This window comes from Microcebus murinus, chromosome 6, assembly GCF_040939455.1.
Source record: "Microcebus murinus isolate Inina chromosome 6, M.murinus_Inina_mat1.0, whole genome shotgun sequence".
In the NCBI taxonomy this organism is placed as follows: domain Eukaryota; kingdom Metazoa; phylum Chordata; class Mammalia; order Primates; family Cheirogaleidae; genus Microcebus; species Microcebus murinus.
This window is the reverse complement of record NC_134109.1, coordinates 45,133,025-45,139,024: the sequence shown is the minus strand read 5'-3', so window position 1 is coordinate 45,139,024 and position 6,000 is coordinate 45,133,025.

Here is a 6,000-nt window from a genome sequence, read left to right as displayed (position 1 = left end):
GTCTGCTAAGTTTCAGGCACTGTGCTAGGCTCTACAGCAAAGCATTCGCAGCCTACTGGTATCTTTATATAAAACCATAATACCAACTATATTCCTATGAGGAATATAATTGTAGTAATACCAGTATAGCTGTGTCACCACCACAGGCGTCATTCTCTCCCTAAAGACAGATCAATAGAGACATCAAATTACAATCCAAAGGAAGCTAGGTGAACAGAAATAATACAGGAATACATGATGAATAAAGTCATTCATCCTTCCATTTATTCATTCAACAAATATTTATTGTCCAGTGCTATTTTAAAGGTGGTTTAGTTTTATCTGAAAACACACTTAATTTAGAATTATCAAATGCATTGACTTAAAGATTTATAAGAGGCCTGTCTACAAAACCATACTTATCAAAACCCCATAAATATGTTTTATATTTCTTTTGGAAGTAAAGGTCAATGGTGTTGAAGGTACATATTCAAATAAAAGAAAATGCAAATCAATACAATATTGATGCTATACTCTATGGACGCGGCCACAAAATCCTTGTCAGCTTGTTTATATCAGAAAGAGAAGATTTGGCTATATTCCTGCCCTTTCATTATAGAAATGTGAGTTAGGCCATAGCTATAGGCTGTTGTGAGGTTCACATTACACATCCATTGTAGATGTATTTGATGACTTCTGTGCTCTAGGATTTTTTCCTACCTCACCCCAGAGGTAAATTGAAAGCACATATTTGTTCACAAAGTGTATGATATATAACTCTTATGAGCCTTCAATAAAAAGTAATTGATAATCATAATATTGTGCTGAGAGATTTAGAGTAGCATCTTGTATATGTGTATCTTATTCTGATTTTCATTTGACAAGTTAAAAAGGAAAGAAGAGAGAAGCTATATTCCAATAAGGATTTCCACTTGTGCAACTCTGGGTAATTTGCTGAGTGTTTAAAGGATTGAACAGCAGAATCGATTTGTGTTTTTGCAACTGCTGCTTAAGAAAGTATGTTTATCCTTACATCATAAGTCAGCATTTCAAATTTAAGGTTTCAGCTTGAACAAAATGTGCCTCTAGGCTCACAAGCCCACAAATCTCTTCCATAGTTTTCCCATTGGGTTTTTGAACCACACTTGACAGCCATTAGGATAATATCATTAATAAATTAAAATGTGATGGTGAAAAAGCAAAGTTCTTCAGAAATTTAATCTTCAAGATTAAGCAACCTGTGTTTTAAATATAAGAAGTGAGTAACAATGGCCCTGCATTTGGAACTTATTTTTTCTGTACTTAAGTTTAGAACTTCAGATTTAAACTACTTCTTAATCATCAATGACAGTTCACAGTCCTTCATTTGATTATTTATATGACTCTACTCAAGTTAAAAATTATAAACTTTGATCACTCATGGTACTATACTTCTCAGGTTAGAAATTATAAACCTCAAGTGCTCTTGAAATAATTTTAAGGAAGATACAGAGCAACAGTGTATTAGTTTCCTGGGGCTGCCATAACAAATTTGTCATCAACAGCATGGCTTAAAACAATAGAAACTTACTCTCTCACAGGTCTGGAGGCTAGAAGTCTGAAATCAAGGTTTCAGCAGGGTTGGTTCTTTCTTTTTTTTTTTTTTTTTTCCGAGACAGAGTCTCACTTTGTTGCCCAGGCTAGAGTGAGTGCCATGGCATCAGCCTAGCTCACAGCAACCTCAAACTCCTGGACTCAAGCAATTCTACTGCCCCAGCCTTCCGAGTAGCTGGGACTACAGGCATGCGCCACCATTCCCGGCTAATTTTTTCTATATATATTAGTTGGCCAATTAATTTCTTTCTATTTATAGTAGAGACAGGGTCTTGCTCTTCCTCAGGCTGGTTTTGAACTCCTGACCTTAAGCAATCCGCCCGCCTCGGCCTCCCAAAGTGCTAGGATTACAGGCGTGAGCCACCGTGCCTGGCCAGGATTGGTTCTTTCTGAAAGTAATGAGAAAAAAGCTATTCCATGCTTCTCAACTAGCTTTTGGTGGCTTCCAGCACTTACAAGTGTTTGTGTTCCTTGGCTTATAGCTGCATTAGTCCAATCTCTGCCTCTGTCATCACATGGCCTTTTCTCCTGTGTCTGTGTCCTCTTCTCTTCTTAGAAGAATACCAATCATTAGATTTAGGAGCCAATCTAGGTAGCACCACATCTTAAGTAATTATATCTGCAAAGACTCTATTTCCAAATAAGGTAACATTCTGAAGTTCTAGGTGGACACGAATTTTGGGGAGATGCTGTTCAACCCATTATAGACAGAGAATGTGAATATGCAGCATAAGTGTTTAAACTACTTTGTTGAACATATAAAAAGTCACTAATTGACTTTTTACTTGGAAAACTTTTGTATATTTAAATGAAAAGAGTGAATGTAAAGATCATAAATACATATGTAGTAGTTCAATATTCCAAATACAGAAAAGGATATGGTATAAACAAGTTTTTGTTACTGACTGGTTAAAACTATGGTTTTCAAATGGTGGCAATGCTCACCAGGGATTCGGGAGGGGAGGGACCCAATCTTAGGGAGGTGGCTAGTATTTTCGAAGTGAAGGGCATAACTCTAACCCTTCTTAGGGAGAGGCAAAGATATACAATGTAACCAAAATGTCAAAAAAAAAAATCAAAACAAAACTTTTTATCGGTGGGCAGGAGGTAGGGGGGAGGAGGAAAGGGGTGTATGCTTCCATAACCTGTGTGATGCACACCACCAGGCGTTTGGACACATTCAGGGGAGGGGGGGGCAGGGGCAATATTTGTAACCCTAATAATATTTGTACCTCCATAATATGATGAAATTAATAAAATACAAAAATAATTAATCAAAAAAAACCCCACAAGTTTTTGTAATAGGTTTACTACAGTTAAGGCAGTGGTTTATTACCAAACAAAAAATAATATTTGATGGCCAGGCACAGTGGCTCATGTCTGTATAATCCTAGCACTCTGGGAGGCCAAGGCGGTCGGATTGCTCAAGGTCAAGAGTTCAAAACCAGACTGAGCAAGAGCGAGACCCCGTCTCTACTAAAAATAGAAAGAAATTAATTGGCCAACTAAAAATATATAGAAAAAATCAGCCAGATATGGTGGTACGTTCCTGTAGTCCCAGCTACCTGGGAGGCTGAGGCAGGAGGATCGCTTGAGCCCAGGAGTTTGAGGTTGCTGTGAGCTAGGCTGATGCCATGGCACTCTAGCCTGGGCAACAGAGTGAGACTCTGTCTCAAAAAAAAAAAGAAAGATAAAATATGTTATTGTGATACTTTGCTATAGATATTCTTTTCTGAAATTTCTCAAATAAGTCCCAGGTTTTCCTATAAAACATTTTGGGGGGGGGCAATGGGAGACAGATTATCATTCCTAAATCCTTACTGACAAAGATATAGATAATAGACAATATGATCCAAAGTAATATTATCTCTGTTTTGAAAACAAAAAACAAACAAAAAAAGAAAACTACCCTATCATAGAAAATATCTTGACATAAGAAAGAAAATAGAATGGTTAAATAACCTATAGTACATCTATGACTATGGAACACCGTGCAAAGAGCTGTTAAAAAGGATGTACTGGCACAGAAAGCTCTGTTGGACATATTTATTATTAAGTGAAAACGGCAAGCTACAGAATAATAATCTATGGTTTGATCTTATTTTTACATTAAAAACACAAACCCACCCTATACATGTGTATATATAAACATATTTGTATATATTTATGTATGTTTACCTACATGTAAATTGTTGGTAAAAGTCCGAAAGGGTAAGTTCCAAACTCCCTACATAGTTACTTCTGGTTAGTGGGGAGGTAGACCTAAAGTTCTGTATCTGAAATTTATGTGATGAGCATACATTTGTATGTTACTTGTATACTTAAAAATAGCTGTAAAAATAGTAAAATAAAATAGAAAATATTATTTAATATTGACCACACCTACCTGCTCTAGGGGTTTCTCCAAGTAGTCTTCTCCTTGTGTGACCACATCTATTTAGCTAATTAGCATATTTGAATAAAATCATTCTGTACAGGTGACATTGAAATCACATGTAGATTGCTGACAGAGCTAGGTTCAGTTCTCAGTCCTGTCAAAGACTGGCTGTGTGAGCTTTGAGCCTCAGATTCACCAGCAGTTACATGGGAATAATAACCATACCTGCCTCACTTTGTTGTAGTGAAGATTATTTAACTCGAAATGAGATAATATGTATGAAAGCCCTTGTGGTACCACCCACGATTGTCACTTGCCACAGCTGGCAGCAAACACATTATGCAAGAAAAGATCTTTCTATATTTTAAAAGGTCTTTCTCTTTTTCTTTCTTTCTTTCTTTTTTTCCTTTCTTTTTATCTATAAGTCTTACAAACTAGAATCAATGAGACTCAGCATCTAAAGTACCTTATTTATTTGCATTTCTTTCTTGCCCTGTGATTCCTTAGTTACTTAACCTTGTTCTTCTCAGAACTCTTGGCTAATACACACAGAGGTCAGGGAAAGGGACTCAAACTCCCAGTCCTCAAGGGCCTGTAATTACCAATATTCTCTTCTCCAGAGATGTTCATAAACACTTTTTGGCTCTATCTTCACGCTACTTCTTGGAGAGGCCACAGACCTGCATTTTAGGTCACATGCAGTCCTTGTTGCAACTCTGCTCTCCCTTACTTAGTACTGCAGGCCTTCTTAGTACCCATGGCACCATCCATAGGGTTTTAAAAACTAAAATCTAACACCCTCTTCAATGTACTTTGAAGTCTTGTTTAGAGAAATCTGGGAACCCATGAGATTCTTTGGTGCCTAAAAATTTCTGATCTCCTTCAAAGATTATGAAAACTCTGAGAATCCCATTAGAGCTAAATGAGTTATAAGGAAAGCGAAACTTTCTTGGAGTGTTCTGATTTGATGACTTGGTACTCTAAGTCAGAAGTGAAAGCATAGAATTCATTACATAATTCTTAGGGAGGAAAAAGACACAAATACAATTTTATTCCCAGTAGAATCTTTCAGCTTTTATAAATAATGGTCAGGCAATATTTTCCTACTTGTCAAATTAGGGACAACTGAAATGACCTTTCTCTCAAGAGTCATGAATTATTAGGGGTAACTGGTGAAAGATCAACTCAAATGAACAAATATGTATTGAATACCTACTATGTATGAGCCAAGTACAGTAGTCTCTCAATACCCATGAAGCATTGGTTCCAGGATCCTTTGCAGATACCAAAATCCATGAATGGGGATATACAAGTCCCTTACATAATATGGCACAGTGTTTGCATATAACCTATGTATATCCTCCTGTATACTTTAAATCATCTCTAGATTACTTGTAATGCCTAATATAATATAAAAATCTATATAAACAGTTGTTATATTTTTATCGAACAATGACAAGAAAAAAAGTATACATGTTCAGTACAGACCATCATAGGCCTAACTATATTTTTGATCTGCAGTTGGTTAACTCTGCAGATGCAGAACCCATGGATACAGAGGGCTGACTGTACTCTATTAGGGACGGTAATAGACTGACCCTTACAGAACTTATAGTCCAGCAGTAAAGGCAGACAATTAAATGTGCAGTTGTAAAGTGTGAAAGGAGCCAAGGGAAGGGCCTTGAAGGGTGCCGTTATAGCAGTTAGGTGGATGTCCAGCTCATCCAGCAAGGGTGTGTGTGTGTGGGGGGGGTGAGGATGGGGACTTTCAGTTAGGTAAGCCTTTCCAGAAAAAGATATTCTGTCTTCATCTGTTTTCTTTACTATAACTGAATACCACAGACTGGGTAATTTATAAAGAAAAGAATTTATTTAGTTCATGGTTCTGAGGGCCATGAAGTCCAAGAACATGGTTCTGGCATCTGGCCAGGGTCTTCTTGTTGCATCATAACATAGTGGAAGGCATCACATGGCAAGAGGGCAGGAGCATGTGTGTCAGCTCAGGTCTCTGTAACCCTTCTTATAGAGCTACCAGTCCCATCATGGGGCCC